Genomic DNA, 27,496 nt, shown 5'->3' on the forward strand with positions numbered 1-27,496 from the left:
TGATTCGACTCCTTTGAAAGCTTTGCAAGACATTTTGCAGCATGAAATACATTTGTATTTGTATTTATATTTTATATACATAAATACACACAGTACACAGTAAAAAGATCTGTAAATTGACAGTTTTCCGTATTAGGTTTTTTTCCACTTATTTATGCTTTTAAATTGCATTATGGAATCTTGATCTTTTCTATGAAAACTTTTGATCTTGAATTTATTGAGATTTTAAATAGTATAAAGTGATATATTGTCTGGCTTGGTGTCAAAAACCTGCTATTAAGCTGCCACTATATGGAGCTAATAATATGCCAAAACAATCTCTATTTGAATTGTTAATTTGAAGTATTGACAATTGTAGTTTAGTAAATCTGAATGTTTATATGCCATTAAAAGTTGTTTTGAATTTGAATTTCTTAATTTGACGTTGAATTTCATAACTTGAATATTGAACATCTGAAATTTAAGACAACTAAAGTTTTGAAGGCTGAATTTTTCAAGACGTATTTTCAAACTTCAGATTTTTTGTGTTCTGAATTCATAGACTGAAGATATTGGGTTTTTAAAAATACAGTTTCCATTTTTCAAGATGAAGAAATTTAGAACGTCAAATTCAAAATCCTAAAATTCAAAACCTGAAATTCAGATTCAGCAGAAAGTAGGTCAGGGGTGATCAACAGGGAAGAGTATGAAGTCTTAAGTTTCAGATGTTCAATATTTAAGTTATAAAATTCAAATTAATATAAATGGCATATAAAAATTCAGATTTATGAAATTACAATTAAAATACTTTTGTTTGATCAAAAATGTCATTGCAACATTAATATTGTGAAGTAATATTTCAATTTTAATTGTGTGTGAATACATTTTAAATGGAAATTCTGTGATTCAATGTCAAATCCAGCAGCCATTCAATATGTTATTATTATTATGTTTACTAATAATATTTTTATAATTATTTTACATTATTATTCCTGCTGGCTCAGTGGTTAGCACTGTCACATCACAGCAAGAGGCCACGGCTGGGACAGTTGGCATTTCCGTAATGTATGAATGTGAGAGTGTACGGGTGTTTCCCAGTACTAGGTTGTGGCTGGAAGGGCATCGGCTGTGGAAAACATGTGCTGGATAAATTAGTGGTTCATTCCGCTGTGGCGAACCCTGATGAATAAAGGGACTAAGCTGAAGGGAAATGTATGAATGAATTATTATTACTATTAATACTATATAGTTGTTGTTTTTAAGATTATTATTTATCAAATACAGCCTTGGTGTGCAAAAAACAGCAAAATCTAAAACTTTATCAAATCTTAGTGTCTCCAAAAACCTCTAAATTCTGAAATTTCTTCTAAATTATAATAAAATAATAATAAAACTATGTTTATGTTAATATTTTGGTGTCACGGTGGCGCACTGGGTAGCAATATCGCCTCACAGCAAGAAGGTGGCTAGTTCGAGCTCAGCGGCTGGGTTAGTTGGCATTTCGGTGTGGAGTTTGCAGGTTTTCCCCCCGTGTTTGTGTGGGTTTCCTCCAGGTGCTCCGGTTTCCCCCACAGTCCAAAGACATGTGGTATAGGTGAATTGAATAAAGGAAATTGGCCGTAGTGTATGTGTGAATGAAAGAGTGCAAGGGTGTTTCCCAGTGTTAGGTATTGGAAGGGCATCCGCTGTGTAAAACATATGCTGGATAAGTTGGTGGTTCGTTCCGCTTTGGCGACCCCTGATTATTAAAGGGACTAAGCCGAAGAGAAAATTTATGTTAATATTTCGCATTAAAGACAATTAAACCTATCCTTTATCATAAAGGGAAATTAATAAATCTACACAAAGAGGCGTCTAAACCACTAACATGTACCACAACACTAAGAGGCTTACATGTGAACTCTTCATATATTCTATTGTAAAAGCATTTACTCCATATTTCAGATGGATCCTCTGCGGGTGTCGTGTTTCTCTCTGTCCACTAGGCGGCCGTGTGGCTCTTTGTTCCCCCCACACACAGATTGTGGCTGTGACAGATTTTTTCCCATCTCTTTGATTCATCCTGAAACACAACAACACACTGGCTGCTAGTTCCCTTTCAGTGGGGATTTCAGGCGCTGGGCATGAACACACCGACCGGGTCCCTATCGGTGTCGACAGAGATGATGCACGCCGATGTGTATAGTCTTTTAAAGCCCACGGAAATGACCGAATAGTGTTTATATTTAGGATAAAGAAGGAAAACGGGACGCATTGGGAACGTGTGCTGTGGAGTCTGCTTCTGTTCACATAGAGTAAGTAGCTTTGTTTCTTACACCATTGCTTGAATTAACATACAACTCCACGGGTTTCACAATATATAATGGTGGCATTATTAAGATTTAGTTTATACGCTGCTGAAATCGCTGTCTCGGTGATTTATGGTTGTTTTACATGTCTTTGTTTAGAGTATGGCTGTTGAGGAGTGTGTTGTGAACTGCTGCGGCCTCCAGTTTTATTTACACTTCAACTGAACGTGTTTATGTGTGTGAAGGGAGAATTGTGTGTTTAATATAGACAGGGAAGTCCACATCTTGAATCTGAGAAGTGCTGCCCTTCTGTCATAAATTTGGTTGGTTGTGCTTTAATAGCTACTTCGGTCTCTAACATTAACTAGACCGCATGTTTAGGTAATATTGAAGCGTATTAATTTGGTTGTTCTTGGTGCGAGCGGTAGCGATGTCCGATTCTTCAACGAATCGTTAATTTGAGTCGGTTTGTTTTTCAGATTCGATTAAACCTGACGATTCGTGCACCAAATAAACTGAATCGGCTCGAGTAGTTTTTGAGTAACGCATTATACTCGAGTACAATATAGTAAGTATTGGTGTAAACTTGGTTTACAGTGGTGGAAAGAGTTCTGAAAAGTCATACTTAAGTAAAAGTACCTTGTAAAAATGTAGTGTGAGTAGAGTAAAAGTATCTGTTGTAAATGTTACTCAAACTATGAGTAAAAGACTTTTCATAAGTACTCAAGATTAATGAGTATTACACTATAAAACGTGACCAGAATGAAACGTTTAGTCAGCGTCTAAGGGCAACATTATTTTGATGTCCAATAACGACATCAAATGACGTTGCTGTTTGGTTGATTTTAGGTCATACCTGTCAACATTGGGATGTGAAAATAAGGGATATGCCCACCATAATAAGGGACTACTATTTAGGGTCGCCACAGCGGAATGAACCGCCAATTTATCCAACACGTTTTTTACGCAGTGGATGCCTTTCCAGCCACAACCCTTCACTGGGAAACATTCATTCACACTCATTCACACACATACACTATGGACAATTTAGCTATACCACATGTCTTTGGACTTGTGGGGGAATCCCGAGCACTGGGAGGAATCCCACGCGAACATGGGGAGAACATGCAAACTCCACACAGAAATGCCAACTGACCCAGCCGAGGCTCAAACCAGCAACCTTCTTGCTGTGAGGTGACAGCACTACCTACTGTGCCACTGCGTCGCCTGCTTCCAAACAGTTGTCACCCGTGTCTTGAGGTACTTTGTTATGATGCGATTTACCTTCTGTGTGATTTAAAAGGACAGGAATCACAAGACTGATTTTTCTAATCCCCATAGACAAGAAAACATAAAGTAGTGACACCAGGTTGAAGAAAAGTAGTGGAGTAAAAGTACTGATACAGCATTAAAAATGTTCTCAAGGGAAAGTAAAAGTACACATTTTTAAATCTACTTAGTAAATTACAATTCCTGAGAAAAACTACTCAATTACAGTAGTTGGAGTATTTGTAAACTGTTACTTTACACCACTGGTTTTATATTCGCATATTCGTTCAGTGACATGCTCCCTATATTGTTTACCATGGTAATTTGAATATTCAGTCTAAAATCACATGTAAGTGTGACTTCAAAACAACATTAGCACTATTGTTTTGACTGTGAACAATGTTGTAGGCTACTTTGAAAGTCATTGGCTGCTAATATGATTTCTCTATTTAAAATTTCATAGACTGAAGATATTGGGTTTTTAAAAATACAGTTAATTTTTCAAGATGAAGAAATTCAGCACATCCAATTCATTATCCTTAAACAATACTTTGCTGAAATTACATTATTAAGGAGAAAGTCTGAATGTGTGACTATAAAGCAAACTTTACCTCAATATAGTAAGTGAAAAACCAGTTTGTGAGAGAAGCATGTCCAAATTTAAAGTATTAGAAAACAAATGTGGTAACGTTATGTCCAATTCCATTCACACTACTCTTATTCATACCATATAGAACATTTTCTAACAGTCTTGGAGTAAATTTGAAGTCAACTGTGGTAACTTGCATATTGAGGAAGTAAACATTTCATATTCACTGGTGTACTTTTGTAGAAGGTTTTTAGTTTTGTTAAACCTAGTGACTGGGAATCAGACAGTTCACTGAACCAAAATCTATTGCTCTGTCTAAATATACTTACTTGTATACCAACAAATACATACAGTGTAGGAGGCAGTATATATGCTGTGTAATATGGTAGATTTCATAGGTTTTATGAAACAGTATGGGGAGAAGTACCTGGTTGACTTAATACTTTTGGTAAAATTCCAAAGTTCATTTTAATTTCCCATTATGTCACAGGGGAGGATTTGTGAGTGGAAGTGATGTGAGGAACTGATATAGTAGACAAAACAAAAACAACTGTGACAAATAAAAGAGCTGGGACAATAAATGTATTGCGATTCGAGAAATGGTATGAAATGATTCAGAATGCATTGCAGTTGTTGTAGTTTCACTTTATGCTTTACAAACAGCTGTACTGTGCCAATCCATACACATACCATTTAAACCTACAGTATTTATTATTAACAATAATAAGAGTGTTCGTATCATAGTGAGCTGTGTTGATATTAATGCACATGTAACATCAACCGACAACTAACAGTGGAGATGGATCATACACAGCAAATTTTGCATAGACATCAGTGCCGAATAATAATACTTCATGATACTTAATGAAATAAATAGCAAATACTTCCCTACATATATTTTTTACTTACAAGGTGACATATGTAATGGTTGTATACAAGGTTACATATGCATATGTAATACCACGTTTTGGGTGGTTTTTGCAGGTATGTGATCACGTAACGTTTTGAAAATGTTGTGTAAACATGAAATTTCTACGCAAGGGAAAAACGATTCTGTTTTTGGCTTCATTGTTGTCCTGCAAGCATAACCTAAACGGGGACACTTTTCAGATTTCTGCATAATTTCATATTAAACTTGTGAATGTGTGCATCCGTGTGCATTACTTCCAACTATTGTCTCTGTGGCACAGTACTGCGCATTCGATCTGCAACTCCCTTTTTTTTTCCAACTCCCTCCCTTGGTTTCTCTCAAGGTTTTTTTCTTTTTTTTCATTCACTTTCTTCAATCGGTGAAGTTTGTTCCTCGCCACTGTCTTGCATGGTTCGGGACTTGTGGAGCTGCACATTGATGCATTTGCTCTTCAGTGTTTTGAATTTCGGCAGTGAAATTTAAACCACACTGAACTAGACTAAACTTCAACTCTGAAAACTGAACTGACAGAGTTTCAACTTACTATAATCTTCTATGTAAAGGTGCTTTGACACAATCTACATTGTAAAAGCGCTATAGAAATAAAGATGAATCAATCCACAAATTACGGGATCACAAATCAATATGCTGTCCCAGCCCTAACAACAACAAAAATCTAAATGAACCCTTCTCATAACAAAGTAGGCAAAAATAACACTTATAAGCTTCTGCTTAAGTCAGGTATTTAACTATGCATGAGATTGCTATCCCAAGAGGCCACGGACAAGGATTTGTGAATGGCGGTAAAGCTATACGTAACTGATGCTGGTAGGTCACATGATAAAAAACATACGTACATCCAGATTACAGAAGATTAATCAAATAATAATAAGTGTGGTAAATAGGAATGTTTTAATATATGAATTCACATAGTAATTAATTCTATTTTTGACATTTTATTGAAATGTAAGTTTTGAAAAAAACACTTCTCAAAAAAGATCTGAAGGTCCTTTTAAAACCTTGACTTTTCCAAACCGTGTTATACCTTGAAAACGGTTATTGTCCCATGCCTAGTGTGAGTACACCCTCAAAGTAATAGTTTACTGATAAAACTAGGCAAAAAATTCAAGTTGATTTAATTTGTAGGAACATGTATAGTGCAAAACTGGTGCAAGTGTCAGTTAAAGATAGATGAAAGAGTGTGTTTTCTGCTGGTGGTTTGTCGAGCCCACTCACCTGTGTGAGGCAAACTCAAAATTGACAATGTTTTGGGGTTTTCGTGGGTGAGAGAAGAGGAATAAGTCACTCATTAACTTTATGTAGCACTAAGGCAGGGGTGTCCAAACTCGTTCCCGGAGGGCCGATGTCCTGCTGAGTTTACCTTGAACTTGCTTCAACACACCTGCCAGGAAGTTTCTAGTATATCTAGTGAGAGCTTGATTAGCTGGTTCAGGTGTGTTTGATTAGGGTTGAAGCTAAACTCTCCAGGACACCGGCCCTCCAGGACCGAGTTTGGACACCCCTGCACTAAGGATAGCATTCAAGAATATTGAAATAAATATATTTGTAGTTATTGCAATATTATTTTCACACAGCTGCTCTTTTAACAATATCGTCCATAAAGTACTTCTGCTCATTCATACGTGCAAACCTTGTAAGGAAATGCTATCCTCATAGACACAAAGCATTGGTGTTTGGCTTATGAAGCACATTTCAAAGATCTCGATGTCTGGCAGCCATATTCCTGGTTGTTAAAATGTTATTAATGATGGAGGAGGCGGTAAAGGTCTGTCAGTCGGACAGCTGGTGCCACTCCTCTCCCCCTAAGTGAGTCTTGATTTGCATATGGCTACTGACCCTGTTTTTGCCCTTCTTGAAGATGCCGGAGGGGTTGATGGACTGATCGTATCCACTTACACACCTCCCGTTTTGTATGGCATTATCCCATTCAAAGCTTTTAAGAATGTCTCTTGTTCTGCTCCAGAACCTCAGAGTCAGGGGTGATGAACTGGATGTAGATTGACCCTTTCAGATGATCCTCTTTATAAAGAGCACAGCAGTCTGCTTCCAGAAATAAATACTCAATAGATTTCTCTCCATACTAGGGAAATTGATTTTTATTATTGATTTTTTTATATTGCAGAATAAAACATTTAAATATGTTATTTCAAAAAATACAACCTGCTGCTTAAATAAACATACAGTCAAAACTCTTTAGTTAACTGCATATTTTTGTTGCATTTTCTTGTACTTGTTTGCTCCAAATCATACTGGTAGGTTTGTTCATGAACCAGAATTGGTGCAAATGAGATGTATTTTTACCCAATAGTAGCTTTTCGTGAGCATGTAAATAGTCAGAAATTTTGTTGACAGAAAACAGTATTGCTTTGAGATATGTATTCAGAGAGACTGATTCCTAAATGTGTTTATTTCCAAAAATAGATTGTCACTGTTGGATGTGTTTAAGCATCTGTATTTTTAATATATGACTTTATAACACAAACAACTACCATAAACGGTTTAATCTTGAAAAACTCTATCAGGGAATTTAAATTAAAATTTATAATTAATAATAAAAATATATTGAAAAAAGATTTTTAATAAATTTTGACCCATTTTAATATTTTAGAGCAATTGATTTGTAAAAACATTTACTTCATCTCCACTACTTCTGTGCTCTCATGGATCAGGCAGCATGATTGAAAGGAAAAACTCTTTATCTTCAGTTTCTGAACGGCAAGTCTTTATTTTCAGTGGGGAAAAGAGTTTGTGGCAGTTTTATGTTTCTAATTGTGCTTATGACTTAATGTATAGTTGAAAATACACTTTTTTTTGCTCACAGAATTATTGTTTTTATTTAATTAATAATTATTGTTCTTAGCGTTTAGGACTTTAGGCCTACCTAATATTTTTGAGGAAACTGCTTTTTTTATACAAAATCCTTTGTAACATTCTGTGTTGTTTATAGGGCTGCACAAAGAATCAAAGGTGATTTTTCATGTGCATTTTGTCAGTAAAGCTGGCTCTGAAATCAGAAGTAAATATCCAGAACCTGCTTTCAGATGGAGCAGCTTTTACTACTCAGAGTTATAGTTTACTGACAAATAGGGGTGTGACGAGACGCTCACTCCATGAGACGAGACAAGACACGAGATTGGGTTCATAAGAATGAGATGAGATGGGGAAAAAAATCACAAAATGCATAACAATTTTGGTGCTTTTTTAACTTAACTTGTAATCAATGTTATTTTACATTTATTTTATTGAATTATGCCATAAAGGACATGCAAACACTGGTAAATATTTAGCTACAAACTCTACTGACTGGCTACTCCCCTGTACAGTTTCACATGAGAATCGAACTCCTTTCCACTAATTTGAACTTAAAAAAAACAAAAACAATGTAATCATGTCATTTTTGGTTTTTAATTTTCAGCACTTTTTACTTTCATTCAACAACAGCTTCCCTTTTTTCAGGATAGCATAAACTGTCTGGAGTAAATGTATTTGTTGTTGTTGATGATGATGATGATGATGATGATGATGATGATGATGATGATGATGATGGTGGTGGTGATGGGTGTGTGCGTCTCCAGGAGTTCACTGTGTGTGCACGCACTTGGAGGAGATTTGTGTGTCTGTGGTCTTTTACTGATTCGATAGGTGCAGAGAATATTGTCAAATAGTTTGATTACAGTGTTTACATGTCTGCACTGCACTTCAAAAGTGCGGCTGAAATAGGAGTACTGCGCGTCTTTATTCAATTTGTTTACGACGATTATGACTTTCAGCATATCTAAAGTGCTATTCCATCACATATTATGAGCCGTGGTTAATGTGTGTGGCTGCAATTGTAGCAGCCTTTGCTTTTGGACGTGGCAACCTTTGAACTCCGGTAAAGAAAAAAGCGGTTACATCACACTTACCCCCCCAAGCAAAAAAAGTGATGCACATCACAGAACCAGCTCGGGTGGCCAGGTGTGTGCAAAACAATTGATATGCAGTTCCAATCCAATCCTGCCTCTAATCTTAAGTGCTAAATTCACTGTCATGCTCCATCATAACATCACAACTCACAAGACAACCTTTTACCTCGACGAGAAATCCCATTACGATTTAAGCCTGGTTTATACTTCTGCGTCGAGTGATCGGCGTGACCCACAGCGCATGCCTTTCACGTTGTCGTGCATTTATACTTCTGCGTGCTGTTTGTGTTGCTCTGCAATAACACTTCCGAAACGCTAGCTAACAGTGAGGTTTTTATGTTCTTCTGTGTTTAGTTTGTTTTTTCTGAATGCTACCCTAATGTAGAAGTAGCTCAAACTCGCTCGTTTTGAGGGGGAAACCGGTGAACATGCAACAACTTTATTCATAAGGTAAACACAAAACAACAGTTTTCATCTGGACCTCTTTCACTGGACTCGACACTTGTAAACACTCCAACGGGTTTGCGTGGCTCTCTGTCCCACCCTCACTCATCAGCCTACCAATCACAGAGCTTGCACTATGCCTTGTTGCGACATGTAGTTAAATTTTTTTTTAAGTATAAATCAGCCTTTAGACTCACGAGATCTCGTAGCCCAAGATCTCTTCACATCACTACTGACAAACTATGCAAAATTTAAAGTAGATTTAATCAGCGCAATTCTTAAATCGGATGACTATTTGACAGCTGTTTGTGTCACTTCTCTGTGAACTACAAGTGTTTACTGTGTCATGATGCTGCTACATCTGAAAGCATGTGAAAATACAACATTTAATAATGCTTTTACTCCATAACTTGTGGAGTATCAGCACGAGAGCGCTCTATGACCTTCAGCAGAGATTTACTACTGATCACAGAGCCATGCATTCTTGACAAGATGTGCATAACAATTACAGGTTTTGCTTAATCGCGAGTTTTCAATTTCAAATTGGTTTATATTGTGCAGAACTAATTGTAGCTTTTATATGTATACTGCATCCTAACTGAGAACAAACGTAGCTGTTTAAATGGACTGAACTTTTATATTCTTCTCACTTTTTTGTGCCAAGTTTGCAGGGAGTGTGTACTTTCAGTGACAGTCCTTAACAAATGTTTTGCCTAGTTTGTCCCATGGGACAATGGCAGACTTTTGTTCCTTCTGAGGCAGATGGCCCAGAAAAGGCCTGTTAAGATCATCATCACTATCATTATTGGGTTTATGGAGCCTTAACAGATGCACTCGTGCAGCAACCCTTTCTCACTTCAACAAGACAGTAGTCATGTTGATGGTGTCAGAGTCAAGTCAGCCCTTTTCTTTCCTCCTTTCCGCTGCCTCAGAAACCCAGTTCCCTCATGTTGGCTATGGCTTTGAAACCAGGTCAGAGGAAAGGAGAAAGAAAGAGGAGGAGGAGGGGATTGTTAAGCCCTTATGCCACTTGGTTCAGTGCCTGCCTGGCTGATTCTTGACCTAGAGTCACAAATAACAAGGCTTTTTCCACAATAATATAAAGTTCACAAGCAAGCCTTTTCGAGTTCTTTTCGAGTTCTCTACCAGAATGAATGCAGGAACAGGCATGAATCAAACATGACCTGTTTTGTCTCCCTCTTCAAGCGTTTTTTGCCAATGAATAGCTGTGTGGCATCCATCCAGTCAGTGATGCATTCAGATAGATGCACATCCCATTACAGATAGCAGTGAGTTACTCGCTTTCAAGCCATGAATTATTCTTCTTTTGCAGACTTCACACTTCTTTCATTCAGAAACACATACGAGCAGCCAGACGCCACAGACGGCGTAATTGATTGTGCCTCTGTCTAAGGTCTGTTTTGCAATTAGTTTTGCTCTTGTCTTTCTGCCAAGGTGTTAGAGCTGACTGGCTCACTTGAGAACTCGTGGAGGCTTTCCAGTTCCACCCACCACCCCCTCCCCACCCCCGTGGGTCTGTTCTGTTTATCTGCTTGCCGAACGGCCGTATTTTTGCGTTTGACTGCTCCATTTGCCTTTTTTTTGATTCAGTATATACTCTCCAGACCTAATATTGTTATTGTCTATTTGTTAACTTGATTTTTTTTGTCTGTTTATGCCAGATTGGTTTAGCACCCAACAGAGCAAACGTCATCTTTAATCTGCCAGGCGATGTCGAAGGAAAATAACGGCCTGATATTTGAGCATCCCGATTTAGCATTCTTTTGATCATGGCATGCACGGCTTTGAAAAGATCTTCTGTCAACAAACCTATGTTTTTTTTTTCCTTCCTCTCTTCGCTCTTGGTGAAAGAGTGCTTCTCTCGCTTCTGTTTTTGTCTACTTTGCTGGCCTGTTTGTTATCTATTTTAGCTTGTGCTGATGTTGCTAGATAGTTTCCCATCTAAAAAGTGGCTTTTACAAGGTCTCCTCAGATGACTTAAAAAGCCATTATTTCTGCCACAGGATAAAATTTGTAAATCACAGCTTGAGATTAACTATATGACATAAAATCTTCTGTTGTGGATTCAATTTCACCAATGCTAAAGCATGCCAGTTATAAAGAAAGTCCAACAAACAATCCTCATTTGTGTGTCTGTGTATGCAGGTACAAACATTAAGTTAACTTAAACAATATTTACATAAACAAATAAAAAGTAATAATCAGCAAAACATGTTTACATAGTCTATTATTTGGGTTGTATACGAGGCTGCCTAAAAGCGTGTGTGGTTTCACTTTCTCTAACGTTAAAGTTTGGACTATTATGAACTCAGAATGACAGAATTACTTTAACAAAATGTTAATGTTACATGTGTTGGTGAAGAATAAAGATGAGCGGTTTGTACGGACTGTTTTTGTTTTGTTTTGTTTGGGAACATTTCAGAAACTGTAAGGCTGTGTGTCTTCATATATGTTTTATTTGTTGTTTTATTTTATGTAATTGCAGACATTACAGTAGGCTATTTCACATTATCATTGATCTGCAGCTAGTATCAAATCAAGTTTATCGAAAGGTTCGTTATTAATATTTTTTACATAAGTAGGCCTATTTATGTTTATACAGCAGTCTCTTACTGGTTCTTGAATCTGATTGGCTGATAGCCGTATGATATTCTGCAATATCAGAGCTTGTACAGCCTCCTCACTCTTGTGTATTACTCCGCCCACACGAGTGGCAAGCAGAGGACTACAGTTTGACAAAAATCGCAGCTGTTAGACAAAATAATGTAGTTTTGAGGCTTTTTTTTTAAAGCACGAATGTAGTAGTTTTTTAGCAGAGCAAAGACGGTTGACGTTGTCCATCCACACCACCACATAATTAGCCGTTAGAGGAGAAAAATTCAGCATAAAACTACAAACTACAGCATTCTAAGTCAATCTCTCTCTTTTGTATGTTGCAGTACTTTATTTATACCATGGTAATTGTAGTGTATTGAGTATGAGATCTGGTTGATTTTACACTGCTTTGACTTTTTCAGGGTTTTCAAGGTTCATTTATTGTGATATCCTGATTGCAACAGAGAAATACTGGGAAATCACTGTAGACTGATGTTATTTCATACCATTCAGCGTTATAATCACCTGTTTTGTCATCACTTTAGACATTAAGCTAGAGAATCATTCCAATACTAGCTCTAAAGTGACGTTGGTGAAGTAGCAAAGGTTTCTGCTGTTCTAACGTCAGCTGCAGATGTAAATGAATGGTGGAAGAAAGTAGTTCCTCATGCAAAAGGATTTTTAGACTGTCCGTGTTTGAATTTCTTTTTTTTTTACACACGATTATGCCGTTGAACTGTTGTATAAACGCAATATCACACTTGTAGCAGTGAGATTTGGCTGTATATCGTCACTAGTGGGACACTAAGGCACTCTGCCTGCGGCTTTGTGCTACGAGTGTGATGTTGCTCATGTATCAAGCATGTTTTGTATATGATGTGTGAACGACCTGTATAGCTTACTTTGGCATTTCCTCGAGCGAGAATGACAGCAACTTTCTGTCATACACCATGCCTACCAAAAGCGTACCATTGGTACCGTTTTGCAAAGGAGATACAAGCCTGAGAAAGGTGACCCGTTCTGTACCGTACCTTATCGAACTGAACCCTACCAAGTCAGTGGAAAAGAGGCATAAGTGATGGGCGCTTATGGTTATTTGATCAAATTCGTTGAAGCAAACCAACCAAATCTATTAATATAAATGAATCTGATCATTATTAGCAAGTGAATTTTGCACATTATTTGCCAGACAGAGTCAAATTATAATTAATTAGTTCTTAGATTCCCCTTATGGAATCGATTCTGAACTTAGGAATCGACTCTTGATTCTCAACACCTGTGACTAACAATTAATTATTTTTGCATTTGATCCTTCTCCCAACTCTGCTTATATATTCCATGGCAGGAACAATCTTCAATACTTATTGTTTTCCTGTGGTTTAAATTATACTTTACACTTTAATATCAAAAGCAATCTGATGTTATTAGAGTTTTGTAAAATATTGATCACATCTCACACAACGTGTTTGCCAATAATGCAATTTTCCTCTGAAGTCCTTCAGCCTGACATCGTTTGGCAGTCTGTCAGATTTACCATTATTAATCCAAATTGAAACCTGTCTGCTAATGCTCTGGACAAACCCCGTGAAAACACAACCTGTAGGCTTTAATTGGCCTTTATCAGCTGTCAAAACAAGCTGAGTGCAACCAGTTTGTATCCACAATCAGGAGACCGGGAGCCTGCTACACTAATGTAGGTCAACGCCCAAAATGTGTCCGTATTCTTTCCTTGACTTATCATTGTTTTGTGCCTATGTGGGTCACTTTTAGTTTCTAATTGAGCATGCAATTGGCAACATTCTTATATTTATTATGACATTTTTTCCCAAAATTTTGATTTCTACTTAATTATTAAAGGGTTAGTTCAACCGAAAATTATGTTATTAATTTCTCACCCTCAAACCCAAACTTTATTTCAAACCAAAAATGTTGTTCATCTTCAGAACACAAATGAAGATATTTTAGAGAAAGAAAAAAAAAAGAGCTTTTTAAAATAAGAAAAAAAGGAGCCTAATCTCCGCCATAGACTGTAAGGGTCCCGGCTCATTTCAAGTCATTAAAAATACAAAAGCAAATCTTCAAAACAGAGCATTCAGTGCTTCAACTGAACTGTTATCAAGCTACGAGAATACTTTTGTGCACATAAAACAAAAAAAACAACTTTATTCTACAGTTTCATCTTCTCAGTGTCAGTATAGGGCGCACATTCATGAGGGCACTGTGCCTTGTGTTTATGGAAATATAATTAAAAAGAAATACCAGATAAATCTTTATAGAATCTATGAAAAATCTGACCTTAACTTCTTTTCTTTTATGTTGTAAATTTAGGATATATTCTGTGTGAATTTATTAAATTGAATTGCTGTAATCTTCTCTAAACATTGGTGCTAAGTGCACAGAATTTGTACTCTTGAAACTTTAAAATACACTTAAACTAAGCTCAGTCATTAAAGATGCCTTTTAACTGAATCAGGCTTGCTTTCTGAGAGCGAGCGCTGCTTGGTTTTAAAAGTTCAGCACATCAGTTAGGCTAATTCTTTCTCGTCTCCATCAAGATCTGCCTACTTGAATCCATCTCTGTCTAAACGATAAGAGCGAACAGAGCTGAATAATGCATGTGAAAGTAGACTTCTCACATCCATGTGTCCTGTAAGTTTTAAAGCACTGTAGCATCTGGATCTCCACTGGCCTGCAGACAGGATATGATGCGTTTCTCTTCCCATAATTCACATCATGAGTTGGATCTGGAAACCATGTGAGTTATTAACTAACCCGAGCCAGTTTGCAAAATACTTGGTTCAGGAGTTCATTGCTGCAGCGGTTGCCAGTTGTTTTCTTATTTTGTGGCACAGGCATATGTGCCAGTTTTTTTAGATGTAGCTTCATTGATCTATTAATTTAAAATTAGTGCTAAGTGTGTTTGTTTTTGTTTTTTTAATTGAACTCACAATAGCAATTCAGAAAAAGATTTAATTAAAAAAAGTCAGAATTGTGAGATGATACTTTACATTAGGTGATTTTTAAATGTATTTTATATTGTGGCTTTACCTGCATCAATTGTTTTAGAGGAAAAGAATACAATATAAGTAGGTGAATATTTTTTAAAGGTGCAGATGAACAACTGATTTTAAATAAAATTCTCACACTTGGGTTTGTTTCTCTTTTTAAAGAAATTAATACTTTTCTTGCAGCAAATATAACAACAAAAGACACTTATAGCAAATAATTGAACTTTTGCTATAGTTAAGTACAATTGTTAATTTCAACACTGAAATGTTTTTAGTGCGGTGAAACAATCATGATTAATCGGATCCAAAATAAAAGCACATTTACCATTAGGGTTGTCAAAATACTCGAATTCGGTACCAATCGATACTGGAATTTTAAAAACGCCCAGTTCCTGCAAACATTTGAGCACTGTTGAGCTCGTTCTTGAACACTGCTGATTTGCCATTGTATTTACGTGCTCAACAGAAATGACTGTGATTGGCTGTGAAGCTATATGAGCGATCCGCTGATGAATCGCACCTTTAAAATGCTCCAGTGTCCCTGTATCTGTGGTTGCACTCTGTAAAAAGGGTGAGTTCGGTGAACTGATGTTCTTAATGGCCAATCACAGTAATTGGTACCGAATTCCAGTATCATGACAACCCTAATTTACATCATATCTATGTGTGTAGCTGTGCCTATTTATTTACATTTATAAATACACATATGCTTGTATATATATTTAAGAGAATGGTTCTTTATAATTATTTAATAAATATTTATATAATACAAATTATATATAAATGTATATGCAACTATTTTTTTAAAATGCATTACATTATTTATTTTATGTATGTTTAAAGCTATATATGTGCAATTCCATGCAAATGTGAACTTTGCCATGAAAAAAATTGTTATCAAACTATTATATTTGATTTACCAATGTCACACAAGTGGCAATTTCACATCCGTCACATCCATAACAGAAAGATGTCACATCCAAACGAAGCTTTTTCCTCATAAATGCAAAAAATGTTAAATCAAATAAAAATAATCATTTTTGTTCTATAGTGAGCCAACTCTTATCCTTTTGATTAGCATTGTTTCTTTTGGGTTGTGTAGTTTAATTCACAGAATTTCTACAAAGTATGTTGTAAACTGTAAACTTGCAGACTTTTTTGTCACATCCATAATGCATGTTTATTTTCCTAATTTAAAGTATAAAAAATGGTTACAGATTGATGTTTTTCTGCTCCCACAACTCTGTGGTTAGTTGTTTTGAAAAATATAAAGAGATGTTTCAATATAATATTAACATATACTTCCTCTGTCAATTTATGTTTTTAGATTTTACTGCAAATGTCACATCCATAAAGCTGGAATTGCTCATATATATTACACTGTCAAACCCAAATGTTAAGGCAACACAAACCATTTGTGGAAACACATTGCAACAAACCATTTAAGTTTAAAAACAAATCCTAATACTCTTAACTTAATCAATTTGAGGAAACAAAGCAATTCGAGCACAGTAAACCCAATAAATGAAGAGAACTCAAACCAGCTAAGTACTGTAAAACCCAATAACTTAAGGCAACTCAAACCATTTGAGGAAACCGATTGCAACAAACCATTTGAGTTAAAAGGCTAATCTATTTGAGTACTGTGAACTTACTCCATTTAAGTTAAAGTAATCAGGTATTTAATTAACTCATTACCTTCAACACTGAGTCCAAAACTCTTTTCAAATGAGTAGAATTAACTTTCAGTAAATATTGAGTTAACTACACTCATTTCATTTGATAAAGTATAACTTTTGACGATAACAGTTTAGAAAAGTCACGGTTTCAAAAACCAGAATTTTATTTGATATGTTTCTTTTATATATATATTCTGTTCAGTATATGTTAGTTTATTATTTTATGTCTTTTTTACAACTATTTTATTTAGTTTTTTAGCTTGTAATGCCTTTTTAAGATGTAAAAAATATCTGTGTATTTGAAACTCATGAAGATGTTTATAAAACTAATGAAGATAACAGAAGTCAATGATTTGTTTTAATTATTTAGCCCGACATGTTTATTGGTCTAAAATATTATAAATGGGTTTTAGAATAAAATATATTCCTTTCAATGATGGAAAATTTGTTGTTTTGTTACCCAGACATTTTAAATGAGCCTATTTTAGAATATTAATCACAATACTGTGAAACGGTGATATTTTTATCCAAGGCTATCATACAGTCAGAATCTTATATCGGTCCATGCCTAATATATACACAAATGCAAGTATTATGTAAATACAAAAAAATATTTATTACTATTTTGCTACTATTTTCATAGGCTGTAAGACACGCCGTCCAGTGGTAAAGTCTGAATGACTTTATTAGATGTTTTTTGAGTTACTTATTGCCTAGTAAGTATAAGCAGCCAAACTGCTCAAAGTCCCATACCCTTTGTTTGTCTGTATGTCACACTAGACATAATTCAGATTTATAAAACACATTTCACATGACTGCCTTACATCTGCTCTGACTTTTTTGCTCATCGTGTTGGCAGCAGAGAGAGAGAGAGTGAGTGAGTTGGTTTTCTGGAGGAGTAAAATGCAGCTCTGGCTCCCACTAGTATATATAGAAGGCTTTCAGATACAGATCATAGTCATGTGAAAAATAGCTCTTTGGAATCAACGGCCTGGGCTTTGTGCAGTCCGTGCCAACTCTGAGCGCATGCATTTTGTGCAATGCAAGTCATCTCCTCTGTGTTCTTCTTCACTTCACAGCTCTTTGATACGGGGTGTTAGTGACGGGTAAGACACATACTTCACAACAGGAAGTGAGAGTCTTCGGCAGGAAGAGTAAGTGGAAAGTAGGATGTTCAGATTTTCAGCTGACGATTCTGCAACTATAACTATGTACTGACTGACTTAAGGTCTTTGTTGTGTTATATACACTCCTGAGATGTATAGTTCAACAAAATAGTGTACTAGGTAATATTTTACATTTAAATTTTATTTATTATATGTTTTTTCTGATAACATTGTAGTATGTTGCATTAGGCATGTGAGAAGGTCGTGGTGCTTCTGAGGGCTTTGTTACAGAGCATCCTGTTCCCCATTTCCTGTCTCCAGGGATCCCTGATGGGAGTTGAAATAATACAGAAAGAATTCCATACTGAAATATTCTGCCTGGCAACCTAAATATAGTGTTGGTTATGAGGAGGAGCTATTTACAGGCAGAGAATAACACTGTGAGTTATAGACCTTGAAATCTAACTGAAAAGAGATTCCTTTATTAGTAAAATATAAATATCATGATTAAATTGTAAACTTGCTGCAGTTTATTGTAAATACACTGGCAATCAAATGCTCCTGGTCAAGACCTTTATTGTCATATGTAAAATAATTCATAGTTTTTTTACTCCTCTTGAGAATGACAGAGGAGAAAAGGGAGCAAACATAACTTATTAGAACTATTTAAAGTATGTAAAAATGCATATACAGCTATATATACATGTATAAACATACAGTTATATATACATATACAAAGTCAAAATTATTAGCTCCCCCTGTGAAATGTGTTGGTTAACAGAGAGATTTTATTTTTTTCATTTTTAATAACTAATTTCTTATTTATCTTTGCCATGATGGCAGTAAATGATGTTTTTCTAATTATTTTGCAAGATACTATAGCTGCATCCCAAATGGCACACTATACACTATGCACTTATGTACTTATACACTTACACACTCAATAGCGTAGTATATGAATGTAGTGTCATCCCAAATGAAACACTAACGTTTTATTTACTAAGTTCAAATCGTTTCCCTGATGACGTTTGACAGCTGCAAAATTAGTGAAATAAATGACTATACTACCAAATAATACCTGCCATAAGTTTAACTGCATTCACCATTGGGAGGCGGCATAATCACTCTCGCAGGAGAATTTTGCTTTCACAATCCAAAAAAAATAAAAAATCTAAGGTCAATGCTCGAAGGCTCTGCCCCTTCCACTACATTAGCAAATCAGCGGCTGTTGAGTGCGTGAAGTGTCCAACATTCCAAACTACTTTTTAATGGTTTAATAAGTGCATCATCCGGGTATTTAAAGTGCACTTACACACTTATTATTTTTAGAATTTCAGGGTTAGTGCTCTATTTGCGCAATTTTTACTGCAAAATAGTGTAGAATAGTGCATAAGTATGCAATTTAAGACACGCCTTATTATTCAGCTTAGGTTATGTTAACTAGGCAATTTAAGATAAATAAGCAAGTTAATGGATAACATTATGTTTTTTAGCCAATCATAATAATAGATTCTTAATAATTTAATTTTTTTAATTGTTTAAAAATAGTTTTTAAGAAAAATTGTTTTATTCCAGCCAAAGTAAAAGCTGTAAATGTGTGATAAATGTCCCTGGTCTGTTAAATATCACTTGGGAAATATTTGAAAAAGAATAAAACATTCACAGGAGTTAATAATAATAATTAATAATAATTTTAAACTAATAACTTAAAAATGTAACTTTAAAACTAATAGTTTCAGACTTTAACTGTATAAAAGGGTTTGTATACAGTGAACAAGTAGAACAAGAATTATTTATTGACTATTTAGGGACTACTTTATCACAGTGAATATCCAAAATACTAATGATCATTTTACTGTAAATCTTGATGCTGTCTTTCTAACCACTAGAGTTTATCTGTTTGTCAGTTTATTGTCTTTTAAAATATAATAAAATTTAGTATGAGATTTAATTAATTAATTAAAAGTATTAATAGTAACAATTAGTTAACAATTATCAATTGATAATTTATTTAAATTAATATATATTTTTGGTATCACTTTATTTTAATGATCCCTTTAATGCATTTTGTTGAATTTAAGTCACATTGCATCTACATGCCAACTAGTTCCAATTAGATTATATGTAGACTGTTTGGTTGGGGTTAGAGTTAGCTGAAGACTTAAGTTGGCATGTACTTGCAAAGTTTCTTATAGTCAGTTAAATGTCTGTTGAAGGAGCAGCATCAACAGATATTAAGCAGACAGTCTACTAATACTCTAATGAGAATTAATTGGCATGTAGTTGCAACTTTTAGTCATCAAAGTGTGCAATAGGGACCATCAAAATAAAGTCTTACCATACAGTTGAAGTCAGAATTATTAGCCCCCCTGAATTATTAGCCCCCCTGTTTATTTTTTTCCCCAATTTCTGTTTAACGGAGAGAAGATTTTCTTCAACACATTTCTAATCATAATAGTTTTAATAACTAATTTCTAATAACTGATTTCTTTTATCTTTGCCATGATGACAGTAAATAATATTTGACTTGCTATTTTTCAAGATACTTCTATACAGCTGAAAGTGACATTTAAAGGCTTAACTAGGTTAATAAGGTTAACTAGGCAGGTTAGGGTAATTAGGCAAGTTATTGTATAACGATGGTTTGTTCTGTAGGCTATCGAAAAAATATATAGCTTAAAGGGGCTAATAATTTTGACCTTAAAATGTTTTTAAAAAAAAATAGAACTGCTTTTATTCTAGCCAAAATTAAACAAATAAGACTTTTCCCAAAAGAAAAAAATCATCAGACATACTGTGAAAATTTCCTTGCTCTGTTAAACATTATTTAGGAAATATTAAAAAAAGAAAATGAAATTCAAAGGGGGGCTAATAATTCTGATTTTAACTGTATTTTTTTAATTTAATACATAATTTTTACATAAACATATCTGTTATTTTGAATAATGAACAATTATTATTTACCAAAAAATGACATTTTGACAATTGACATATTACTTGTATTTAATATTAATAATCATTCTGTGCATATAAACATGTAAATGTACTTTTATACAAACACCAAAAGAGGTTTCTGTCCAAGCTAACCTCATTTCAGAAATGTAATTTTAGAAAAACCCTAATAGCATGTTTGAGAAATATCAATACTGCACTGCCACGCTATAATAAACACTTATCCTAGCCCAAGGATTTTCCAGACGTTGCAGTTCCCTACTGCTTATTTCTCAGACTTGCTATTACTACTAGCCAAATAGGTCATACTCTTAGAAAGCCACTGTTGTTTCGGTGACCTTTCTTGTTGTGTCGTCAAGGCATTGCAGGGTCTAAGCCGAATGAGTAAGTAGATGCAAAACAGGCGCTCGGTTTAGTAAAGGACTAAAACAATACCTTTTCACTCAGAATGCAATCCCCAAGCCACTGAAATTGGCCACGAGGGGATTTTTTCCTCAAGCATTAAACAGTGCTTCTCTTTCCAGTCCCTGCAGTCACGCTGAACGTTTTTAGAAAAATAAGTATTTATTTTTTTACAGCATTATTGAGATTTCCATTTAATAGCAAAACTTATTTTTAAACTCTTTATCCTCTGTATTATTCAACAATATGCACAATTATTATTAACTTTTTGGCTTGACGCTTCTGGTGTCATTAACTTCCATTGATATTTTTATTTTGAAAACAGCTTGTTATTCTAACAGAAATTTCCTTATTATATTATTCTTATTTTTATGTATAGTCATGAACACACTTGTTTGTAGAGTTTGATTGTTTTCTGCCATTTTTTTATTCCTTGTCATTTCTCCTAACTTAGGCATTGGATGATAACCACTTTCAAGGTTTACCGTGAATTGGAAATGCGTTCACACTGAAGGCGGTGAGAGCATCAAAGGTTGCTCTGGCTGCCCTGGTGACAACGCTGTCTGCCTACAGCTCCGGCGGCAAGAGCGTCAAAATTGGATACATTGATCTCGTATTTAAAGGGGCCATTGCAGCATATCATATCAGTTACATTTCCTGCATAAAAACATGCTTTCTTGTGTGAAAATGTTGCACACTTTTTATCAGATTCATTTAACAATTAAAGATCAAATTGCATGTGGTGTGGCTTTGCTCCACTTAATTATCCAAAGTGTCCATATGTCTGAAATATTCTGAAGCAGCAATACTGTTTTGGATTGTCACATCAGATTCCCGCTTTTTAAAGGAAATATATATATATATATATATATATATATATATATATATATATATATATATATATATATATATATATATATATATATATATATATATATATATATATATATATATATATCATTAATGCACATCAGTAACTCATCAGTAAGTTTTTTAATGTATATTCCTGTGAGAAACATTGTAAATAATTGAAAAAACGGTAACCGCAATAATCAAACCCTTGGAAACAACTGTGGTCTGAACCAAAGTTCACAGTGACTGTGTTCTCTGAACTCCTCTCAAGCGGTGGACTTCTACATTCTGTGCGCTTGCCTCCAAACCGTGTTATAGCTCATTACCATAAAGTTGACTTGATTTGAACTCTCCTCGACTTCCACACCGGCAAAGACGCACCACGCTGCTCCTCGACGCTTATCGCCGCTGGCTAAATGACTTCCGGCTACTTTGACGCTCTCACCGCTTTCGGTGTGAATGTACAGTTATGGTATTGGTATATGAACGTTTTTTTTTTTTTTAATGACTACTTCATTTAGTTGTTTAGCCTTTTACCACACTTCGTTAAGTGATCCAGACACAAATTCAGTTTTATTCACTTATTATTTGTATTCATTTTTATTCATTAAATCAAGAATATTAAGTATTTTTAGAAACATGAGATCATTTGCACACGCCTTGTAGCTGCCAGCTTTTTGCATCTGTTTTTTCTTTTTCCAGGCAGAAAAAAAATCCCTTTCTATGATTGGTTAGCCTATGATTTACAATTTAAAAACAAATCGTTTTTGTTCAGAAAAACAAAAACAGTGCATTAATTTATAGCTAAAGATTCCTTTTTTAAAGTTGTAAAGAAATCTGTGTTTTTGACAATGATGAAGACAGCAGAAGGCAGTGATTTATTTGACTTATTTAGCCTGACATGTTCATTCATTCATTCATTTTCTTTTCGGCTTAGTCCCTTTATTAATCTGGGGTCGCCATAGCGGAATGAACCACCAACTTATCTAGCATATGTTTTACGCAGCAGATGCCCTTTCAGCTGCAACCCATCACTGAGAAACATCCACACACACTCATTTACACACATACACTACAGACAATTTAGCTTACCCAATTCACCTGTACCACATGTTTTTGGACTTGTGGGGGAAACCGGAGCACCCGGAGGAAACCCACGCACAGGGAGAACATGCAAACTCCTGTTCAACTATTTACCGTTTCAAAATATTTTAAATGTTTCTTAAAATAAAATATATTGTGGTCAAAAGGGGAAAAGAAATGTTGTTTTCTACCCAGACAATCAAAAAAGAACTTATTTTAGAGCTGTAATCACAATACCGTCAAACTATGATATTTACATTGTCAGAATCTTTTACCGGCCCATGCCTATCCCAACTGAATCGGAAGTTCTAAATCACAAAAAACAAGCACATTTCCACACTGCATTATACGGTCTATATGACCAAGACCATTTTAAATTGTTGTGTAATAAATACAATTTTTCCTAAAATAATTAATTCACATTTAGTCATGTGTATGTAAAAAAAAAGAGCAGTTTAACTAAATAGTTAGCAAAATAATTTTAGGTTTACACTTTGTTCAAAGCTGTTTTATACTGATGTCAAACATAATCACAACATGATCACATGATTTTACAAATGAAATCACTTCAGTATTTTAAATCAGCAATAATTTATTTCAGTAATAATGTCTATAAAAACTGAAATATGCTGTGCACTCAGAAGAGCTTCATTGTTTAAAAATGAAATTACAAGTGAAAAGTACAACTTCCTGATGCACTCATAGGACTACACAATATGACTAATATACCCAAATCCCACATCCCAAATGTCTGAAAATACAGAAATCTGCCCCATAATTCCTCCTATTTAGACTGCTTTACTCACATGACCACAGTGTTATCACCAGTGTTGGGCACATTCCTTTAAAAGAGTAATTAGTTATAGTTACTAGTTACTTCTCACAAATAGTAACTGAGTCACATAATTATAAAAGTAACTAATTACCAGGGAAAGTGACTATTTTGTTGCTTTAAAAAGAATCTAATGTCATATGACTGTAAAATAAATCCAAAACATTGTACACTAATCTACACCATCTTAATGTTGTTGTGGGACAATGTGAGAGACAACGGCAGCATGTCTTCAACTATATATCTAGATATTATTTTGTTTGATTCTGTCTGAGTACTAAGTGTTTGCGGTGGAGAAAATGTCATTTTTATTTGCTTTGACGTTTTGGCTTCGTCTCCTTTGTTAGCAGAGCTCACGTTACCACCTGCGCAGCCACTAATTTTATGGCGACATGTGACGACGTGAGCTGCTTCATTAGATTAGAATTACTTGCCACCAACGCAGAGAGATTCTTTTTTTCTGGGCATAAGTTGCACGAGACCAGCTGGTGACCTCTCCCACCTGCAGCTTCTCCACGATAGATGTCCAGTGCCCTCCAGCCTCCGGCACCTAGAATGCAGCTCTGCACAAGACTTTTGGCTATAGGAGAAATGGTCGTGCCCAACTGAGCCTGGTTTCTCTCAAGGTTTTTCAATTCTTCACTTTCGACAATTGGTGAAGTTTTTTCCTCGCCGCTGTCGCCACTGGCTTGCATGGTTCGGGACCCGTGGAGCTGCACATTGATGAATTTGCTCTTTAGTGTTTGAACTCTCAGTAGTGAAAATTAAACCACACTGAACTGAACTTCAACACTGAAAACTGAACTGACACTGTTTCAATTTAATATAATCTTCTATGTGAAGCTGCTTTGACACAATCTACATTGTAAAAGCGCTATAGAAATAAAGGTGAATTGAATTAATAAATAAACATTCTTGCCTTTCACCTCAAGGAGGGAAAAGAAGTGCTTATTTTTCCAGTTTGCAAAGGCTGCCTTTGAACTTGTTGAATTTTCCATTGTTCTGACTCCCTTTTCGTTGGTGTGTGCGACTGACTGTGCACGTGCTTGTGTGAACACCCACCCTACTCTGCCTCTGATTGGCAAACGATGGAAATGTACTCTATCTAAGCCAATCAGTTACACCACGTTCACAGACACACCAATCATCATCGCTGGTTGGTTATGTGTCCCGCCCCAGCCCCGAACACACACACACACACCAGAAAAAGAGGTTCTATGACTGAGAGAGAGAGACGCTGCTTGAATAAAAACCGATTCAGTGTTGTCAATTATAGTAACCCGCATTTTATTGTCAGTAACGGTAACAGTGTTGTAAAGAAGGAAACAGTCATTTATTTGATTACTCGTTAGTGAAAAAAGATTTGTTTATAGCTTCATTATTCCAGTCGCTGAATATCACAGACTTTTCCGTTTAAAATCACATCTTGTAATATCGTAGGGTGACCAGATGGCCCTATTTTTGTTATCTTGTCTTCAACTGGAGCTATTTTAATTAAATATAGGAATAAACCAGAGGCAGTATCCCGGTTTATTTAAACTCCAAAATAATCCTAAGTGAGATTCCGACACCATTTCAACCACTGATCTAGAAAATGTCCCTAGGCTGCATCTCAGAATTCTGGCCACCATGTAATGCAATTAATGATTCAGCCCAAGTGCATATATGCTTTCGTATCAGTGTACGGTGGAGCATCCTGTTTACATCACAAAATGTCTCCATGCCAACGAGAGGCTGGCGAAGGGTGCTGGGTCCTGGCACTGCCATGTGGGTTTGGCTCGGGCTCGACTGTGTGCATTGTTGTTCTTAGAAACAGGGATTTCTCTGCCCTGCACTGAGCGAATGGGAGGGTGGAAATGGGGCAGCCGAGGAGGCAGGCGCTTGAGATCCCAGAACATCACAGCAGAAGTTGCTCCCGCAGACTTGTGCATTTTTGGCATTCCTGTTTCGCTTTTTAACTGAAAACAGATATGTGGGAATCTTAGGGCCTGTAGATGTGGATAGCTGTGGCCTGGGGATGGTCAGGATTTTCTAGAACCGTTCTGAAGGTAAATGAACCATTTTGGATAAGTGTTTTAGCTGTTTGTGGCTAATAACTGTCAATTTGTGTATGTTCAAAAGAAAGCACTGAAAATATTTTGAAAAACACCTTTTGGTCATTGGAGTTTTTAAATTAATACAGTAATTGAAATAAAATTTTGTGTAGTAATTATTATCCTTTATCATTGTATTTAAAATGTTTACTGTAAATTAAAATATAAATACAGGGTTCAACGCTAAGGATTTTTTCGACTGACTAGGTTGTGCCAGTAGTTTAGATTTTTACTTGCCCTGCCAAAATGTTCACTGCACGTTCCCCCCCCCCCTTTATTGAACATCAATGCTGAACAACTGAAATTAAAACACTCATTGCCTAAAACGTGGCTCTCTACGCTGCCCATCCTTGTCATCGCTATACCAAACCGGCCAATCAAAGCTTGTGCTGTGTCGTTGTGACATTTAGTTAAATGTTTTTGAGAGGTGTGCGGGTATGAGGAGGCTGCGCTGGACCGTACGTGTGCGCTTGGCAGAAGTATAATATCAGAATAATATAATAAGTATAAATTATAATATAATAAGTATAAATTTGCCTTGACAAAGCAGGGTCACATGACTCCACAAGGTAGGGAAAGTAATTGAAAAAATTGACCTTAAAAATTTGATTGATTGTAGGTTCTGAATATCGATTATACTTTTCAATTAATCACCCTTCTCTATAATGTGTGGATTATAAAATGGTCCTAAAATAACAATAATATCGTTTATCTCTATATATTTTGGTGCAATATATCGTACAACAAACAATTGATTTCATGACAGGCCTACCTGTACCCGTATTTCTATGCACGATTCACACATGCTCAACGGAAAAGGACATTTCTATGTAGCATACTTCTTCCTGCTGCTTGCAATAGTTCTACTCTGCTGTCATGGCAACACTGCTAAAATGGTGCCTTGTTCACTGTGAATAAACTTGTTATTAATCTATTTGGCTTCTGTTTTTCATCAGTAAAATTTTATTTATCAGCTTACAATGTAAAGGTCTTACTAAATTACCTAAATATAATTTAAGAAAATAGTAACTCATTATTAACAAGCATTTTCGGTTTCGGTTTTTGGCCAAGTGCATCCAGAATTTTTGATTTTCGCACAGAATTTGTATTTAAAACATGTGAATCTTTGAAATGACTACCTTTTATTGGTCTGTATTATAATATTGAAAGCAAATAAACGATTCAAAACTGAATTAAAATAAATAGAAATTATAATGAAACAAAGGAATTGAATTAAAATCTTTTTAAAATTATTTGAAATATGTAAACAAATAACTTCAACTTGTTAAACCCAGGAGAATAGAATTTGAGAATTTTTTTCAACTTAATGTATTACATTGTAAGTGTTATTCCAAATAATACACTTATAAAAATTTAAATTGTGTGTTTATATAACAAACTATTAACATGCCTATTTTAAACTATTAACATACATTTTAGGCTTGCGTGAGGCTAATCATATCAATAA

The 27,496-nt window shown here is 35.3% G+C and overlaps 1 protein-coding gene across 4 annotated transcripts in view; it reads left to right on the forward strand.

Moving 5' to 3' along the window:
* The first annotated feature begins 2,046 nt into the window (after window positions 1-2,046).
* cuedc1b (CUE domain containing 1b) overlaps window positions 2,047-27,496 on the forward strand; it is a 51,034-nt gene continuing 25,584 nt past the window's right edge. For 2 of the 4 annotated variants that reach the window (XM_056473299.1, XM_056473296.1), the window contains exon 1: window positions 2,047-2,273. The gene's annotated coding sequence lies outside the window, so the exon portion shown is untranslated. Of the gene's footprint in view, window positions 2,274-17,760; window positions 17,863-25,820; window positions 25,984-27,496 lie in introns of those variants that run through there. The other 2 variants (XM_056473297.1, XM_056473298.1) reach the window with 2 other exon arrangements.

Source organism: Danio aesculapii, chromosome 15, assembly GCF_903798145.1.
Source record: "Danio aesculapii chromosome 15, fDanAes4.1, whole genome shotgun sequence".
NCBI lineage: Eukaryota > Metazoa > Chordata > Actinopteri > Cypriniformes > Danionidae > Danio > Danio aesculapii.